Source organism: Rhineura floridana, chromosome 10 (genome assembly GCF_030035675.1).
Source record: "Rhineura floridana isolate rRhiFlo1 chromosome 10, rRhiFlo1.hap2, whole genome shotgun sequence".
Taxonomy (NCBI): domain Eukaryota; kingdom Metazoa; phylum Chordata; class Lepidosauria; order Squamata; family Rhineuridae; genus Rhineura; species Rhineura floridana.
This window is the reverse complement of record NC_084489.1, coordinates 44,617,442-44,637,957: the sequence shown is the minus strand read 5'-3', so window position 1 is coordinate 44,637,957 and position 20,516 is coordinate 44,617,442. Positions and strand designations below refer to the sequence as shown.

At 40.8% G+C, this 20,516-nt stretch overlaps 1 long non-coding RNA gene across 1 annotated transcript; it reads right to left on the bottom strand.

Annotated features, from left to right (window-relative positions):
• Positions 1-6,728: 6,728 nt before the first annotated feature.
• LOC133365163 (uncharacterized) lies at positions 6,729-19,934 on the bottom strand. The gene is made up of 4 exons (XR_009758116.1): positions 19,862-19,934; positions 17,435-18,489; positions 14,014-14,146; positions 6,729-8,223 (listed from the first exon to the last, which is right to left on the bottom strand). It is a non-coding gene; the product is annotated as an uncharacterized LOC133365163 (long non-coding RNA).
• Positions 19,935-20,516: the final 582 nt, after the last annotated feature.

Sequence of the window (20,516 nt, the reverse complement as noted above, 5' to 3'; positions counted from 1 at the left end):
TCCTTCCAGCTGTTTCTGTCTTCTGCCCTCCATCACTATGTTGAAGATGGCTGTTTGTTGTTGTTATGTGCCTTCAAGTCGATTACAACTTATGGCGACCCTATGAATCAGCAACCTCCAATAGCATCTGTTGTAAACCATCCTGTTCAGATCTTGTAAATTCAGGTCTGTGGCTTCCTTTATGGAATCAATCCATCTCTTGTTGTGATGGCAAATTTATATATACATACATGTATAGCTAATGGGGAATTCAATATACATAAACAATGAGCAAAATATATTCTTTTATAAAGCTATAAAGGTTCATAACATCTTAATAGTTTAGTAGGAAGCCAGATCTTTTTCTTTTTGGAGCTATCTCCCCTGACCATGCTGGTTTGTTTGGAACTACTTGTACTCTGAACAATTGATAACACTGAACAAACACTGAACATCCCTGTACTCTCCAAGATGTAGAAAGGATTGCATTAACTAAAATGCTTAGCTCATAGCGAAAATGTACTTTCATGTGAAGTACTGAACATTGCCAAATTCATTAGAACACCAAATGCACTAGAACACCATGCAGAGAAGTACAATACCTATGTAATGCCTATGCAAAATGCCTGTGTAATACTGTCATGTCTATGTCATTCTGATGTGTTAAATCCTGATTGGTAGATGCTAAAGTCTTTGTCCTAAAATGTATAAAATCCCCAGGCAACCAGTGCCATAGTGCAGTTCTCCACTCACTAAGAGGGAGACTGACCAAGTGTACACTTGTCATCCAGTAAAGACCTACCTTTTTGCTGCAAGCCTGTGTCTTCTAAATTTTTAGTCAAGAACCCCCAGCAAAAGAACCCACAGGAGAAATACAAAATTCTCCAACACTTGTTTGGCCTTCCTCTTTTTCTACTCTCTTCTGTTTTTCCCAGTACATCGTCTTTTCTAGTGAATCATGTCTTCTCAGTATAATAACCTCAGTTTCATCATTTTAACTTCTAGTGATAGTTCTGGTTTAATTTGTTCTAAAACCCAATTATTTGTTTTTTTCACAGTCCATGGTATGTGCAAAGCTCTTCTCCAACGCCATGTTTCGAATGAGTTGATTTTTCTCTTATCAGCTTTTTTCACTGTCCAGCTTTCACATCCATACATGGAGATCGGGAATACCATGGTCTGAATGATCCTGACGTTAGTGTTCAGTGATACATCTTTGCATTTGAGGACCTTTTCTAGTTCTCTCATAGCTGCTCTCCCGAGTCCTAGCCTTCTTCTGATTTCTTGACTATTGTCTCCAGTTTGGTTAATGACTGTGCCAAGGTATTGATAATCCTTGACAAGTTCAATGTCCTCATTGTCAACTTTAAAATTACATAACTCTTCTGTTGTCATTACTTTAGTCTTCTTGACATTCAGCTGTAGCTCTGCTTTTGTGCTTTCCTCTTTAACCTTCATCAGCATTCATTTCAAATCATTACTGGTTTCTGCTAGTAGTATGGTATCGTCTGCATATCTTAAATTATTGACATTTCTCCCTTCAATTTTCGCACCTCCTTCATCTTGGTCCAATCCCGTTTTCCGTATGATATGTTCTGCATATAGATTAAACAGACAGGGTGATAAAATACACCCCTGTCTCACACCCTTTCCGATTGGGAACCAATCGGTTTCTCCATATTCTGTCTTTACAGTAGCCTCTTGTCCAGAGTATATCTATCTCAGAGCAGACCACTGAAATCATTGAACTTACATTAGGCTGCAGTCCTAATTGCATTTACCTGGTCAACTCTGATGTAGAAAAAAGAACATTAGCTTTTTTTTTTTTAATGACGCTTTTAAAAACTTTATTATCCCTGTTGAACTCCCACATAAAACTCAACGGAACTTATGCCCAGGTAAGTGTGTGTAGCCAAAAAATGTGCCCAAAGTGATAAAAACAGATGGAACAACAAGGAAAACCAGCTACATATAGCAAAATAACATTGTTGTAGGAAGCTGCCTTATACAAAGTCAGATCATTAGCCCATCTAGCTGAATAGTGTTCACACTGACTGGCAGTGGCTCTCTAGTGTTTTCAGACAGGAGACATTTCTAGCCCTATTAGAAGGGCCAAGCACAGAACCTGGGATCTTCTGCATGCAAGGCAGATGCTCTGCCACTGAACTACAGCCCTTCCCCACATATCAAACAGTTAACAGTGTCACTCTTTCTTCTCTGCACATAGAACAGGAAAAGAACTCTGCAGATGAAAGTGAACAGGCCGATGCGTCTTCTATTCCTTGCGTGCTGTTTGGTCAGCCAAACTCCAGATGTTTCAACCACAAAGGCACTTCATGTTACTGTCAAATATTGTTCCTAAGCACTATGAGTACCAACTACTCTACATTCATTTTATTGCCTTATTGAATATGCAGATGGCAGTTTTTGTTAAGGCTCATATTCTGAATGACTTAGGAACCAAAACCAAATTCACATTCATTTAAAGTATTGGGCAGCCTGAGATTCGCACCATACATTTAAAGCACATGGGTTACCCAAAGAATCTTGGGAAGTGTAATTTACCCCCCACAGAGCTGCAATTCCCAGCAGCCTCAAGAAACTACAGATCCCAAGACTCTTTGGGGGAAATCATGCGCTTTAAATGTGCTTTAAATGTAAAGTGTGTATGCAGCCCCAGTATACTAATATGGAGTCAAGTCAAAACAGCTGATGGCATTTGGAAGAATGTTGCCATATGTTCATTTGGCTACTATTTAAGTGTGGCGTTATGTTTCTGGTCCCGCACTGCATTGTCAGCATTGCTTCTTTCTTTTGGATCTTGTCCAGATTCCCATAGACATTTTGTTCATCATACACAAGCGCTTTGTAGTCTGCTTCTTTCCCCATTTGGACTGGGTCATTTATGAAGCCAGCGGCTCTTCTAAAATTGGGAATTTGGCAGGGAGGATGAGAACATCATGCAGGAAGCCTGAAAGAGAGCAGGTGGTATGGCAGTAAAGATCCCACACCAGTGACAGGATAGAAAACGACAGGCACATTATATCAAATGCCATTCTTTCAGTAACAGGGTAAGAGGACAGCTGTATGGATGGGGTGCTAACATCTCTCGTGCCAGATAGGGTTAATGATTTTGTTTTCAGATTTGATAATAAGAATATTGAATTAGCTGGTTTTTAAATGCTTGGCTGAATGGCCTAATTCCTATTGTGGAGCTAAAGTAAAAATATTCCTGTTGCTTTTTGCTGAAATATCTTAAAGGGACTCACAAATTTACAGCCATCCTCGAAGCGTCATCTCTCTCTCTCTCTCTCTCTCTCTCTCTCTCTCTCTCTGTGTGTGTGTGTCTGTCTATCTGTCTATAATGTATTGAGCCAATATTCCGGAGATAGTTAGCTCAATACAAACATTCCATGCACAGTTGATTAAATGAAAGGCAGCACTAAATAACACTCGTATCTATAGTACATATTTCATTCATTGCACAGACCTGGCCTGAGGCTTGTTTTAAAAAGCACCAGATGTTTCTTTGAGAAATGTATTTGTCTTTGTGTGATGACAGATGCTTTTTGAAATCACAAAGTATGTAATAGCAGAGTTTGCCATTTACAATCAGGAAATTCAATTTGTATCCTCAAAGGCACAACTTGAAGGGCAAAACCCAGGTTTTGTATGTGTGTGTGTGTGTGTTTTACAAAAGGCTATAATAAATGAATGCTGTTTAACATTATGTACTAGCCCCGCCAAAACAAAATTTCTTTCTTTCTTTCTTTCTTTCTTTCTTTCTTTCTTTCTTTCTTTCTTTTCTTTCTTTCTTTCTTTCTTTCTTTCTTTCTTTTTCTTTCTTTCTTTCTATCTATCTATCTATCTATCTATCTATCTATCTATCTATCTATCTATCTATCTATCTATCTATCTATCTAATCTATCTATCTAATCTATCTATCTATCTATTTCCAAGCCACTGATGGCTTGAAGTATTCCATGTACTTCATATACATAATTTTTTTTAAAAAAATGTAAGTTTCATGTGCTTCACCTCAGATGACCCTATCAAGATGCATTTTTGATAAGCAAAAAACACTGCTACTGCTTAGGACTAGCCTACTTGAGGGACCACCTTATTACTTAGGTAATAAGTCCCAGACACTTTGACAATAATACACATTCCTGAGGACTGATCCATAATCATTTGGAGCATGGCCTTCAGCATTGCTACACCAGTTCTATGGAACTGTCTGTCTTAGGACATTTGGGAAATGCCTACACTATTATGTTTTGGGCCAGGGGTTCCAAAACTGTGGTCCACAGACCACCAGTGATCCGTGAGCTTCATTCAGGTGATCCACAATGTGTCCATAAAAATACAGTTAAAAATCATACTGCATGGACCACAGCACATTACAATTGCTACAACAGGCAGAGCAATCATTAAGTGTTCCCCCAAGATGCTCAGCAATTGTCAAGTGGTCCATGGGGAAAAAAAGTTTGGGAACCACTGTTTTAGGTACTTGCTCAAGACTTACCTATCTACACAGGCTAGACCCTCACTGTGTACACATTACAATTGCTACAACAGGCAGAGCAATCATTAAGTGTTCCCCCAAGATGCTCAGCAATTGTCAAGTGGTCCATGGGGAAAAAAAGTTTGGGAACCACTGTTTTAGGTACTTGCTCAAGACTTACCTATCTACACAGGCTAGACCCTCACTGTGTACATGTTGAGTGTATGGAAACTTTGGTAAATATATAAAAAAGCAGGGTTTCCTAAACTTTTTGGTGCTGGTAGCACACTTGGATATCTAAGAAAATGTTGTAGCCGCTACAAAATACTCATTTCACAGAAGAAAAAGTGGTGGTGCTTAGAACACTCAAAGCACCCACACCCCTCAAAAATACAAATAAAACACAGATAAAGAAAAGCAGACAAGCTCCTCTCTAAATAATGAAAAACACATTTAAAAAACACATTAAGACGAGCAGGAGTCACCAAAGGGGTGCCCGAGGACATCATGGTGCCCATGGGTGTTATGTCGGAGATCCCAGACATTTATGGTTGAATCCAACCAATTCATTGTATGAATGGAATGAATTCTGCTAGTACAACAGAATTTCCCCTCCTTTTCGAGAGCAGGTGACATGAAATGAGAAATGCAGAGATGTATCAGTCAGGACCAAAAAAGGCAGAAATGCTGAAGAAAATACCTTCTTAGGAGACATCAGGTACCAGTCCTATGCCCGTTCCTGCAGCACACTGGCATCAACACTAGTTTTGAGAGGGAGGCTCCACAGCAGCACCCCACTGCATAAGTCACTCCTGCCTCATTGGGGATAGTGGCCAATAATCTACACCATGTCTGTAGTTGCCTTAGCAGCCAGAGCAACAATGCTGACAAGGAAGAGCGCAGCAGCCTGCTTGCCGTGGCCATGGAAATCAACGCTTTTTCCTCAGAGGCCTAGATGTCTTGTGGGCATTACCAGAGCCCTTGGAAGCATGTATGCCTTGCTGGCTGCACCAGATATAAAGGATGGGAGGAAGCTTGCTGCGGAGAATACATCCTGCAATTTGATTTGGAACAAACAACTGGCAGAGGAGGACAAAACAATGGTGGGCCATAGGAACATAGCTGCCTTGTACAGAGTTGGACTATTGTTCCATCTAGTTCAGTTCTTCTACACTGACTGGCAGTGGCTCTGCAGGGTTACAGGCAGGAGTATTTCTCAGCCCTACCTGGAGATATCAGAAATTGAATGTGGGACCTTCTGCAAGGAAAAGCAGATACTCTGCCATTGAGCTATGGCCCTAAGTAACTTGCGCCCTTTTTGAATCTGAGGTCAGAGTGGGGAAAGCTCCACTCTGCTCATTACCACATCCTAGAATCACTAATTGTTCAAGCAGGACCTGTACTTATGCAATCAAGACATCCTGCGTCTGATGTTTTCTACCTATGCTTTCCTTTTGGTTGTTTTCATCTACTGTTGTAAGTTGCTAAAACTGAATCCCACTAGTTTACACTAGCCAATAAGTAGGATAGAGTTGCATATCAGAATTAAACAGATACACATGAAATTGTAGCCAGATGGCTTTGGGTATTTTTTAAATTTTATTTTACAAGAGATAAAAACCATGCATAGTATGGGTTTCTCAGCACGACTGTTTTAATTACATTTTAAACAACCTTCAAATGCAGTGCAAATGGATTCTGCTAAGATTTGAGTTGCTTTCAATGCCAGGTATACAACAGAGAGATTCTGAGGTTGTGGGTGGTCTGAAGTAACTTTTGCTCTGCTGAATTTTCTAGAAAAGCAAATAGACATTTGCTTACCAACTCAGTCACTACAACCAGAATGTTACCCAGTTATCTTTAAGACAGGACTGAGGACGGTGGAACAGAAAAAAGAACCACTTCAGTCAGCTTTGCACAGAAAATCCACCACTTACTGATAGCCAGCACGAATTATGCTGAGTTCACAGCCTCAGCACAACAGGAATAGTTGAACTGAGTTCTAATGAAACATTCCTTTACAAAAGCAGGTTTGTCCGAGTATCAGCATCTTTGATGAGAATGAAGTAAATGAAATTGTGCTGTATCTCAGATACAAGCATCTCAATAATGATAATGATAATAATGATAATGATACTACTACTACTAATAATAATAATAATAACAATCATCATCATCATAATCACTTCACAGCATAAAGCAATTGAAGCAGGATACAAGATAAAAACAGAATAAAACACACAAACCCAAGCTCTTAAAATAATAAAATCAGTTCAACAATCTCTAAAACAATCCATACAAATTCCAAAAACAACGAAACAATTTCATCAGATATAAAACTGATCATTCCATAAACTACTGGTGAATGGTGTTGTGTTCTGGTCTGATGTGAGATCCCACAGAGAAAGTGGTGACGCTGGAGGGCTCCAAGTAAGCAACTTGTTCCAGCAAAGGTTGGGAGCAGACTGAGGCCTTTTATGCCTCTGTCTCCAGATTACCTCCTCCAGGCTCCATTCTTCTGAGAGAATTTCAGAGCCTTTCCTCTGGCCTGAAAACGGGCACTCCTCCTCCGTTCCATAGCCTCCCTCCTGGTGTGTTCCCAGTGCTGCTGGACCAGTGATGTGAGGTGGGAGGTATCTGGTTCTTCAGGCTCAGGGAAAGGTGCCTGTGAGGGTCCAGGCTCTGACCCTGTAGGCCCTGGTGATCTGGAAGGTTTCCTGTCCAACAGCCTCATGCAATGGTCTCCCTATCTTCAGCAGTCAGTTCTGAGCTCTGAGTCTGACCAGGCTCCCCATCTGGTGGCCCTGCAGTCTCTGACTCTGTGTCCAGATCACTGCTGGATACAGGGGTCATGACAAATGTCTTCAGTAGATGCCTAAACAACATCACACGAAGCGCCTGTCTGATTTCAGCTGGCAATTGATTCCAGAGAGCTGGAGATGCAACTCTAAAAGCCCAGTTTCTAGTACAGGCTAAGCAGCTGTGGGGCATATGGTACTCTTTGCAGTGCCCCACATGAAAAATAATTTTACCTCATTGGTATACCACCAGTTCTTCTGAAATGGACTGTATGTCTTGAGATAGCAGACCATGACCAACTTTAGCCTCTCATTATAACAATATCACTTCTATTTTTTAATTAGAGTGTTTAAAAACAGAAACAAACAGCAAATCAAATCATATATGTATTCACTAATAGGCAAAAAACCTTGTGGTTTAAGAACATACCTATAGCCCACAGATATTTCTATCAAACTTTAAAAAGCAGGGAAATTGGGCAGCTATAGTGAATGCACCAGGAGAGCAGGAGACCTGACCTCCTCGTTGAGATATTGGACTGCCCTACAAATTGGTCAAAATGCAAACACAATTTGCGTTGGTCTTTCACAGTCCAATCCACTTGCTGTGTAGCTTGGAAGAATTCATGTGCCTCTGAGCATATGGTGAGTGGTGGCAACACCTGCCATCTCCAAAGATGGAGAATTACATTTTTGTACATTTGTTGGTGTTCTTCTTACTTTGCTTCTTTCCTGTGTTACTAATGTTTCTATAGAGAATCTAGTCTAGAAAGTTTTATTTCCCTCATTCATCCTAGAAATCTGTGTCACACAATGCTGCTGCACAGCTGACTAGTATTTTCACTTCCTCCATTCTTCCCATTATGTGCTGTGAAACAGAGATGAAGATGCCATTTTTTAACATTTTGAAGCGTTGTTCTCACTCTGAGATGCTTTGGTTTCTTTAAAAAAAAGAAAAAGGTTTTTTTTAAGTTATTTTTTAATAAATAAATAAATAAATAAAACAGGCATAGCATATCCCCTTCACTGCTCCACTGGTGTCATAGCCCAAGGCACAGACCTTCTGCTATTAGAGGAATGGTCTCTGATGACATGGTAGATGGGTCTTATGGCTTCAAGATTGACCACAGGCAGAAACAGATTACCTGGTGGGGCAAAGCTGTGCAATAGTCTCTCAGCAGCGGCGTTGCTCCCACTTTCTTGGGGAGTGGACGGCAATGGTAAGGTTCAGTCTGTGCAGGCAGACTGGCGAAAGTACTGAATTGGTTCTGCTGGTGCATCCACAACTTGCTGCTTTGCCCCTCCCTCTCCCAGTAAGTGGTGGTAATAATGTGACTGACATGAGGCTGTTTCTGTGGATCTGCCCCACTGAGTGAGCTGCTCTTGACCCCAATAGAGATTCTTCAAAGCAACCATTAGAGCACTGGTCTTCAACCTTGGGTCCCCAGATGTTGCTGGACTACAATTCCCATCATTCCAGTCAGGGGTGATGGGAGTTGTAGTCCAACAATGTCTGGGGACCCAAGGTTGAAGAACAGTGCAGTAGAGAATCCCATAGAGGGGCAGCTCCAGGGGCCAGCAAAGCCTCCATCCTCTCTGCCAGCAAAGGTAACCCTGACTCTCTCCTTACTGTATGAATGCAGAAAGGCACCCCTCTGCTATTATATCAGGAGTTCCCAACTTGGGGGGGGGGCTCAAGATGCACATATGGAAATCTAGGAAATTGTTGTAGGCACTACAAAATATCCATTTCACAGAATAAAAACTGATGATGCTAACCCCTCCCCGAAACCATGCTAAATACCTACTCACATCCTGAAACAAATAAAGCAGACAAAAAAGCAGGACACTCCCCCCAAAACAGATGATTTTTTAAACAACAACAACAAAGCTGAAAAGCCTCTATTTTAAAAATAAAAAAATTGGGAGAGGTTGGGACCTCAGCAGGTATATGAAGGCATTGTGCTACCCATGGGGAGCACATTGGGGATCTCAGTACTACATGATGTTGAGAGACAGAAGGAGATCACCCAGCTCTGCTGGAGCCTGTGCATAGAGAGTAGGGCATGGCCTCTTTAAGCCCAAGCAATTTCCCTCTGATGGAGAAACATTCCAAGCTCTCCGCTTATTGATTTGCCTTATAGCAAACCTCACAGTCGAGATGGAAGGATATGTCAATTTCGCTTCTCTCAGTTTCTCATTTTTCCAGTCTAAAATTCATTTCTCCACATTTCTGAAGCAATCCATGGATTTTTTACCAAAAAAATCCTCATGAGAATTTTTCAGAATTTTAGTGCAAATTGCTCCTAATAAATATATTTTTGTATTCAGTTTTGATTGTGTACACATTTTTGCAAGCCATTTTCTAATATAATGCATTTTAGTATGTTATTTTAACTCAGTGTTTCTCAACCAGTGTGCCTCCAGATGTTGTTGGACCACAATTCCCATCTTTCTTGACCATTGGCAATGCTGGCTGAGGCTGATGGGAGTTGTGGTCCAACAACATCTGGAGGCACACCAGTTGAGAAACACTGCTTTAACTAATATATATATATTTATGCACACTCCCCTAATATATGTATTTTGTAGCCATTGTTTGCTTGGAGAACTGCATTGCCAAATTCATGTGTGCGAATTTAAAAGGATGGCTGTGTTTCAGTTCTCATATTGTTTCAGAAAATGTGAATTCGATAGATTCGGCTTGAAGTGCAAGCTGAATCGAATTTCTCCCCCATCCCTCCCTCACAGTGAGCTGTCTGTGATCCTAATGACCTGTGACAGCCTAGATTCTTATTGTGTTAGAGCAATGTGAACTGTAGCCTGGAGCAAAAAAAGAGTATTTGAGTCATGAGAATCCCCTCGTACTCTAAAGTGGTACAATCCAGACAAAGCTCTAGCACTCCACCTGTGGTTTGTGAGAACTATGCTAACACTGGACAATGTTCAGGGTCATGAGGAGAAGTGGAGTGTATATAATGGGGGTTCTGCTGTATTTGTCTAAGAGCTGAATACTGACATGAGGAAGTTTGCCATTCAGATGTAAACCAAACAACCTCAGTTTGCCAAAAGTTAGTTTTAGGATTGTTTGCCTGCTAGCCTTTTACGTTGGGAACCACAATTCAAGCAAATTTTATCAAAGTTTTCATATTCTATGAAAGTATCAAAAGATTCAGTTATGGACCAAAATGTCTCACTCCATTAGTTCTGAGTCAACCTTGAGCTGAAAAATAATTTCTGACTGGAAAATGACCAATAGTTAACATAATCCGAAAATGAGTGGATTTTTATAGTCTAAAAAATGGGGGTGTTGACATGGGCTGAGCTGGGGTTCTTATTATTTCCATTAATCAGAATCTTAGTTGTGCTGCCTTTCCACAAGAAGAATATACAGTGAAATCAGTAGTGTATGAACTTTCATTTCTTAAACCAGAAGGATGAAGAAAAGCTAATTCGAGAAAACCAGATGAAGCAGCCTAAAAATAGAATACCATGGACTGCAAAAAAGACAAATAACTGGGTATTAGATCACACTAAATCAGAACTATTACTAGAAGCTAAAATGATGAAACTGAGGCTATCATACTTTGGACACATCCTGAAAAGACAAGATTCACTAGAAAAGATAGTAATATTAGGAAAAACAAAAGGGAGTAGAAAAAGAGAAAGACCAAACAAGAGATGGATTGATTCCATAAAGGAAGCCACAGACTTGAACTTAGAAGATCTGAACAGGGTGGTTCATGACAGATGCTATTGGAGGTCGCTGATTCATAGGGTCATCATAAGTAGTAATCAGCTTGAAAGCACATAACACAATAAGATTGCATCAGATGTTAAAATGTCTGGGAAAATAAACAGGTGTATCTGGTGCTGAGAAGACCAAAAATGTAGACACCCTTCCCATGAAAGATTCATAGATGGGGGGGCAGCACAAAGAAGGCCTTCTCTCTTGTTATCAAGGCCTTACTTATTCAGTAGGGACACTCTAACGAAGGCCTCCAAAGCAGATCACAGGTTGATACGGGGAAGACATTGCTCCTAGGACCTGGACTCAGGCCATGCTTTAAACCTTTCAAGGTAAGCACAAGCACTTTGAATTATACTTGGAAATGAATCAGCAACAATGCAGTTCTTTAAGCCCTGGTGTAATATGTTCTCTTTCTCCCATTCCCCAGTTAGAAACTTAGCAGCTATATTTTGGATTAACTGTAATTTCTGAACAGTTTTCAAAGCCATCCCTATGTACAGTGCTCTAGCTAGAGGATTACCAGAGCAAGGCTAGCCATGGCCAGGCTGTCTCTGTTTTAGATGACTGTGAATAGAAATGGCATGTGGTAGATATGCACCCAAATCTCTGTTTAAAGAAAACTAGCATATAACTTCCTATCAGCTCAGTGGTGGTTACTTTTCCATCTACATACATTACAATATTCACAAAAAAGAAGCATGAGATGCATAGCTTGCTCATTAAATAATTTAAAGTACTTTTAAAAAAAGAAATAGAAATGGGCTTTGTTCAAGAAACTGAAGCTGCTAACTTCTTCATCTCAAGTCATCTGGTAAGGCGCATGGCCACATGAAAAGATCTTTTTTATCTTTCACACACTTGCAGTTCTGTTTTATCGTATGGCATCGATTCAGTCATTTTTCTAAAGTTCAGCTCAATCCCAGACTCTTGTGGGGGCATGACCTCTCAGTTCCCTCATTGTGCTGAGGTTGTCATATTGACAAAAGCAAACGTTCGATGTCATCGTTATGCACCGAAAGCTGACAAGCTCAGTTCAACACAGCAACGCTCCCGTCAAAGAGATATCTTGCTGGAGACATTGCTTTCCTCTTCAGGAGGCAAGCATTCGCAGCAGATTACCCCAAGTAGTGTAACTTTGGCAAATGCTCTGGCCCCCGCCAGAAGATCCTGCAGTGGCTTTCCAAAGGTCACCGAGGCTTAGGCAGAACAGCGATGCAAATGTGTACATTTGCATGACGTTCCCTTGGAAAATGCTTTTATGTTTTCTTGCTAAATGCCTCCTCAATTTTGTTATTGTTTTTGGCACTTCCCCTTGGCATGAGATGATGGTTTATGTCAGCGAGATCAATGAAGCTTTTTTCTTTCTTTTCTTTTTTTACCAAAAAGTCAGTGACTCTGAATCACTCGACTCTTGTGTTATTTGTTTGTTTCCTATTTCCTATAGCTGGCTCACCCTAAAGATGTGCTCTGTTCTATGTTCTCTGAAATTAGATGTTTTCCATGCAACCATATGTATCTTCTTTCAGGGGAGAAAACATCCCTCCAATAATATCTCTTGAATGCTGGATATTTGACATCTTGAATCCATACAGGAATCCATGTAGATCAACTAAGGTATGCAACAGGATGAAAGTTAAGTAATAATGAGATGGAGCCAGGCCAAGTGAGCTGCAGTTAGTTCCCACTGAACTTCAGTGGGACTTACAGTAAGTCATGAGTAACTTTTCACATTCATTTCAGTGGGGTACAAAAGTGCAATTAACATAAGTTCTATTCAGGCGCTTGCTTGAATGCCTGCGGGAGAAAAGTGGGGAGGGATCAGGAGCACTCGTGCAAGCCCTCCCCCCCCATCCTCGCACATGCTGGCTCCACTTCAGTTAGAGGGAAGGTTTGAAAGGAGATTCTGAGCACTTTTCAGCTGAATTTTACCAGGTCAAGTTCAAGATGTTACTATTGGTATATAAAGCCTTTAACAGCTTGGGACCAGTCTGCTTACCCCATATGTGTCCACTCGAGCAGTTCGATCTGCAGAACTGGTACTGTTGCAGGTGCCACATAATACTTATTTCATACTTGTAAGAAATCAATCGTTTAGTATGGCAGCACCTACATTTTGTAATTCCTGGCCTGTTGACATCAGGCAGGCACCTTCACTCTACTCATTTTGGTGCCTGCTTAAAACATTTTTGTTTAGGCAAGCCTATCCAGACACACAGATGTTGACATGTTTTTTAGCATACTGTTAACTTTAAATATTTTAAAAATGCTTTTCCTTTTTTAACTTTTTTTAAAAATGATAATTTTAATCGTTTTGTAAACTACGTAAAGGTTTTATTAGAATCAAGCTATATATAATTTTTGTTAAATAAATCAATACATGTGCTCTGAATCCCTCCCATAATCAGTGTTCCTGATTGTGAGGAGTATTTTAAGCACATTTCACCTGAATAATTTCCTGCTGAAGGAGACCTATTTATTTATCTATTATTACATTTATAGCCCACCTGTCCTCCAATGAGCTCAAGGTGGCATACATGCTTCTCTCCCTCCTCATTTTTCCTCACTACAGCCCTGTGAGTTAGGGTGAACGATGATGACTGTCTCAAGGTCATCCAGTGAATTTCATCACTGAGCGGGGATTTGAACCTTGGTCTCCCAGTTTCTAGTCCAGTGCTCTAACCACTACAGCACACTAGTTCTTTTTTGACATTGAAATGCATTCAAGACTTAAATACAATATATGTACTATATTGTTACATCACCAGGCTTATTAATGTTATGCATTGTCTGTTGACTATTGATAAGAATTTTAGTTTAGTTTCCGTAGAAACTCTGTTCAAATTAAATGTTATTTCTGCACCCTTTTCCCTGTTAAGCTTCTTGTTCATCTGGTTTTGTTTGTTTTTTGCTTTGTTGATTTGCCAGTATTGAACTGCCACTGTATGCAGCAACTGAGGGGAGGTGACCTGCACATCCTTACCTGAGAGAGATGCAAGGTAGGAGCAATCTGTCCAGCACTGCATAGGCATGTGGCTTCTGAATGGGTGGCATGATTTGCCAGCATCAATGGACTGCACAAGGCACAGCTGGCCAGTCATCAGGCGTGTTGGCATCTTTAAAGAGATAAACAGATCTCAGGTTGTCAGTCTGACCATCCCAGCAACTCACGTTCCCCTTTCTCTGTGGCAAGCTCTCAGTTTCTTATTTTTCCAGTCTTCAATTCAGTTCTTCACATTTCCTCAGCATTTTGCATGTAAAAAATAAAGAAATCATGAAAATTCATCCATATTTTACTGCAGATTTGTTTCTTCCATGCTTTTTAAGAGCAGCTTTCACCTCACATTCTAGAATTTCTGGTTGTTCATCTCGGTCAGTCAGTGTGTTCCCCGTTGATTATTCAACATCCCTGCTCTTGGTTTAAATTTCCCTTTCATTTCTCTAATCTTTTGGAATAGGGCTCTTGTTCTCTTTTTGTTGTCCTAACTATAGCATCCCAATATAAAACATGTTTTCTTGGAAGTGAGCCCCACTGAATTGAACAGGACTCCGGCTGCAACCCTAGACACACTTCCCTGTGAATAAGCGCAATGGAACTCAGTGGGACTTTCTTTCAGTAAACACGCATAAGAATGCACTGTTAATCACAAATAAACATGCGTAGGAATGAAGCTTTAACAGCATTACAGACACCTGTCTCCATTTTCCCACCATTTGTATGCAGCTTCTATTTAATTACATGACTACCATGAGACAGGATTTCCGGGTGAGGATCTCTCCCTGGTAAGACACTTATCTATCAGCTCCTGTAGCTAGTAGCAATTGTGCTGGAAATACGTGTTATTATTTACCATGAGACACCTTTTTGTCAAGCAGTTTGCAGCAGTCAGTTACCTGCCCCCAAAGGCATTTCTTCCTTCTCATGAAGGTTTCCCAACATTGTTTTTAATGAACTATTTCTTTCTGATGAAATGTACCTTTAATTTAATTCCTGAAGGACTGGCCAGTATCTCACAGAAGTTTCAGAGTAAAATAAAATTTAAAAAACTATTGTTTATTTAAATCTGTTGGATTTGATAAAAGTTCCAGCAAACCATATTATAAGTGGCAAATTCTTAAAATACATAATCAGTCTTTCTTTCGAAGCTACTATAGTCCAGTGTATAGACTGGGATCTTGGAAGCCCACATTTAAATGTATGATCAGCCACTGAGCAAAAATTCTCAGCCTCAGTTCTACTTTCAGTAAGATGGGAACAACAGATCTTTGTTTGTTCTGTAGATATACTACAGAAAAAGTGTGAAATGTTTTATACATGAACAGTGCAATCCATGTACACTTACTTGAGTCTAAGCCCTATCAAACTTGGTCGGACTTTCATTTGAGTAAACATGCATAGTAGTGTACTGCACTGCGCTAATCTTATACACACTTATGTTACCAAGCTCGCTCAGGACATGTGTCTCTAAACATGCCTGCAGACTGTGTTTCTCCATGTTCATGGTATATGTCCTTCTGGAACACAAATTATTGGGAGAATTTAAGTCAATGGTTGTGCTTCAGAAACTATTCCCCACAGCATCTCTGGCTCAGTGTCAATGAAAGGCATGCTTCTGTCAGTCCAACAGAGTTCAGATCTAAACTAGAATGCTAACCCAAATACACAGCATATTATTCTTATTCTTACCTCCTCTTCACCTGTAATCCTAGACAGGTCAGTATTAAAACAGTTAAAACAAATTAAAGTCACAGAAATAAGGTGGGTCACTAAAACGTACCCTGATCAAAGGCCAGGATAAAGAGATGTGTCTTCAATATTTGCTGAAAACTGTATAGTGAGCATGCCAGAGACATTTCTTAGAGGTCATTTCAATGGTGATTAATTCCATTGACAATTTCATACAGGTAGTGGAGTGCCCTAGTCATGTATCCCTGAGAAGCAGCTGCAAGAGATCAGACCTTTTCCAAAAATGAAGTTTTTATTGAGAAAAATATAACAAAATAGCAAGTAAATGGTTGACTATGAACATCTTCCCAGAAAGAGAGAGACAGAAAAGAAGGAGTGGTGGAGTGGAGTGGAGTGGCTGCCTGACTTCATGGTACAGCTTTTGGCTTCTGAAGGGAAGGAAGAGGGGTGGGGAATGATTCACCATACAGAAGACAGGAAAAGAGATTTAAAGAGGAGAAAAATAATATTATTACCTGTCCTTCATAATGGCCTGTTGGAAACACTAGAGAAATGGATGATGATCCAAGGGGTGCAAAGAGAGACTCCAGATACAAGTTCAGGAACTCAGGTGCAAGGATTTGAACTCAAGGAGAAGGGGTAGAACTCGGGGAAATTCCGACATTCCAGGGCAGTTATAGACTTGGTAGAAAGAGAATTACATGCAAAAGATTGGTCCTGGAAGGGTGATTTCTAGGCACACAAAAAAGAAGTCTGTGCCCTGTGCTTATTAAACAAAAAGGGTAGTAAGCTTTAGACTGGGTTTGAGGTAGGCTGGGTATTTACAATTTCAGAAGATCCCATGGTAGCAGAGTAGCTGGTGAGGGTCACTCCCCTGACCATGTTTTTGAATTTTTGGTGAAAAGCTTACAACTAGATCTTGTTCCATGCAACTAGATCCATACTAATTATTCAGGCAAAAGGGGTATTTTTTAGAACCAAGGTGCTAGGGAACACATAAAATGGGTTCCTATTGGGAGGAAAGGCAGGATATAAATGTAATAAATAAATAAAATGATGGCAGAACTTTGCTCTCCTGGCAACATTTACCTGACAGAAAGCTCCACTGAAAACAATGAGGCTTACCCCTGAGTAGACATGCAGAAGATTGTACTGTGTAAATTCCTGGATAAATTATCAAGAATATTAAGAATTACCTTAACTCTGTTCCTTACCATTGTAAATCTAAGCATTTTTCCAATGAATGGCTATAAACTAATGGGCATTTAAATTTAGAAAATTAGGCTATCTCCAAACCATGCCATACATTGCAGGCTTTCTTGTTTCATAGTGTTTGATGTATTGACCTCCCAGCATACTTGTGAAGTATAGAAATACCACCACGTTTTCTTGACAAAATGTTTCTCTCTTGTAAACTCTCCTGTACAAAATGACATCCAACCAAATACAGATTTTGGTTAACATGTCTGGGTTCAGTTTTATCAAAACTGATAATCAAATAAATGGGAGTTGCAGCTAGAATGAAAGTCTAATCACCAGATAAATTATAAGTGGGTGGGTGGGGGGTTATAAACAAGGTGCCCTGAAAATTAATGCTGTTCATTTCAGAAAAGTCTCAGAAAAGGTTCATTAAGCAACCCTATTATTTCAGTTTCAATATGCTGTTGCACGCTTTCCACTTTCCTGAACAGTGAGAAATTTCAAGGGTAATGCTTACCTGGCCTGCCTTCCAGATTACTGGATGGCGTTTTCAAGGATAAATGTATGGAGGATAAGGCTATCGATGGCTACTAGCCATGATAGCTATGCTCTTCTTCCATACCTTCCAACAGTTGCTGGGAAGTTGTAGGAAGAGTGCTGTTGCTCTCAGGTCCTGTTTGCAGGCTTCCCATAGGCATCTGGTCGGCCACTGTGAGAACAAAATGCTGGACTAAATCGGTTGCCTGATCCAGTGAGGTTCTTCTTGCGTTCTTATGTAATATTTGGATTTATTGACCGATGTACAAGTTGAGCATAGATGGAAACAGGCAGCATAGCATTCCTACAAAGGAACAAACTCACTAACCCAAATATCAGAGATACTTTCAGTTTACAGACCCTTCTCTGTCTTTCTCTCTCTCTCTCTCTCTCTCGTCTCCAATTTTATCTTGGTCTATGCCAAAAACACTTCTGTTATTCTTTTCACACAGAGTTCTAGGTTACATCTTCCGGAGAGGGCTGGCAAGGTGGGTCACCATAAAAAGACATTCATGGACAATGAAGGAACATCAGTCAACTGTTCTGCCCCATAACATTCTTCTGTTCAAAGCCAATATTGTGATCTGGCGTTGCTTCAGCACAAACCTGCCCTACCCATACAAACTAGATATCAGTCTTATAATAGCACAGTATTTAGCCAGTAGCGGACTCCTCCATAACTCCACTCCTGCCTCAGAAACTGAGTGCAAATGTTCATGTACAAAGGGAAAGAGTTTGAAATAGCTTGAAGAATCTCTTCGTTGTCTTGTCCAAATACCACGACCATCAAAATTATAGCAATACCTTTTTTAGCAGCATCTGCTCTCAATTTATACGTATGTAATGGAACTGGAAGTCAATGGAATACATGTGTGAAAATGATAGCGGAACCTGGCCCCAAGTGTTTTCCTAGAGTGTTGATGCCTTTCCAGATATTTTCATGTGCTTCCACAAATTATATAAATGTGTAGAACTGAGGCTCTCTCTCTCAGCGGGCATCTGCATTTTGAAATGTCTTGTAGATCCATCAGTTCACTGCAAGAATTTAAACAAATATCTAAAAAATCAGATTTTTAACAACACACCCATCATAGATGCAGTACTTTTCATCTCCTCTTAGTAGCCTTGAAGTTTTCATATTTAAATGTCAAGTTCCCCCCTGCTTTCTTCTGCATCTTGCAGACTCAAGCTTTTGCCACAGCTCCTTTTAAATATTATTTCCAACTCGTTACTGGATTTGCTGGGTTCTTTCCCACTCACCATTTTTAAAATTATTTGTCTGACATTTAAAGTATTGCTTTTTTTTTTAACCACAGCAAATATTTAAAAACCAGCCTTCTAAGCTCTTAGTCAGGTGTGTTTTGCACGGGGGACACACCAGGACTTCGTCCCTTTCCTTTTTCCGCAGCCAGCCCCCTGCTGCCCCCCTCCAATCCACTACCTACCCACCCACACCAGAGCAAAGGAGGAGGCAGGAGGGGAGGGAGCTCCCCAGCTAAACCATACAGCAGAGGCTTCTGCAAAGCTTCTCCAAGCAGGCGGAGGAGGAAAAGGAAGAGGAGGTGCAACATGGGGGGGGTAAGAAGAGACAGGTTGCTGGCAGAAGCCCATGAAAAATCTGCTCAATTCCAATGGGGGTAGTCAGAATTAACCAGATATTTCTCCACCCCAGCCTACAGCCTGTCTCTTGTCCCGCAGTGTGGCTCTTTCTCTTCCTGGGCTGGCACTCCTGGGGAGGTTATTGCTGTGGCCTCCACTGTATGGATGTGCTGAGGAGGCCCTTGCCACCTCCTCCTCCATGGTAGCAGGGGTGGCAGATCTGTAGCGGCACAGTGTGTGTGTGGTGTGTGTGTGTGGGAGGGAGGTGGCATGAAGGGACTCTGCACTTGAGAGAGGTTTACAGAATGGTGGCGAAGATGACAGAGGGTAAGAGGAGTTTACACAGGGAGAGGGTGGAAGGCAGTTGCAACTCCGGGAATGAATTGAATGTTGTGGAAGGAATTGAATGTTGTGCTTGCTTCTTGGTTTCCCTGGATCAGTTCATGTTTCAGAAGAGAAGGGGCACATTAGTTGCAAAGTATTTGAAAGGGATGAAGAATTGTGCCCTTTCTCTCTCTTAAAAAAAGAGGCTTTAGAAATTTGTGAGATCTTCCTGCCTGCTCCCCCCTCTGATTTCCTTCCCCAACAAGGAGTCTGAAAGTACTCCCGTCACAAAGCATTATAATTTGCAAACGCAGAAGGAAAAGGATTGGGTGCTTCTTGCCTTGGTTTGTTATATAAGCAACAGATTCTCCAAAGCAATGGCTTTCCTTCTCTGTCAAACGCTGCCCAGACAAAATTGGTCTCTCTCTCTCTCTCTCTCTCTCTCTCATTAACAAACTTAGGCTGCAATCCAAAACACACTTACCTGGGAGTAAGTTCCACTGAACCCAATGGAGCTTACTTCTGAATAGAAATGTATCGCATTGCAGCCCTAATGGGCTTCCTGTGGGGAATAGATGCTGCTGCTGTGGGAGGAGCAAACAAGGAAGCAATTTTCTCAGCTAGGAAGGCAGCAACACTAACCTGTTAAAGCTAACTTGGTTTACTTGACAGTAAGCATCACTGATCACAGTGGGACTTGCTTATGAGTAAACATGCAAATGATTCGGTTGCATGACACTATAGCAGATTTATCTTGATAAAATAGGTTGCTAATTTCTTTCTTTGGCTGGATTGTATGACAAGATTAGAGACAAGAAGAATGATAGTTAAAGAATTATAGTTAAATAATTCATGTGAGTTAAGGTCATTTTGAGAGCCATTGTGGTGTAGTGGTTAAGGTGTTGGACTACGACCTGGGAGACCAGGGTTCGAATTCCCACACAGCCATGAAGCTCACTGGGTAACCTTGGGCCAGTCACTGCCTCTCAGCCTCAGAGGAAGGCAATGGTAAACCACCTCTGAATACAGCTTACCATGAAAACCCTATTCATAGGGTCACCATAAGTCAGGAGCGACTTGAAGGCAGTCCATTTCCATTTTTTTAAGGTCATTTCATTATTCTAGGTAACCTTGGGGTG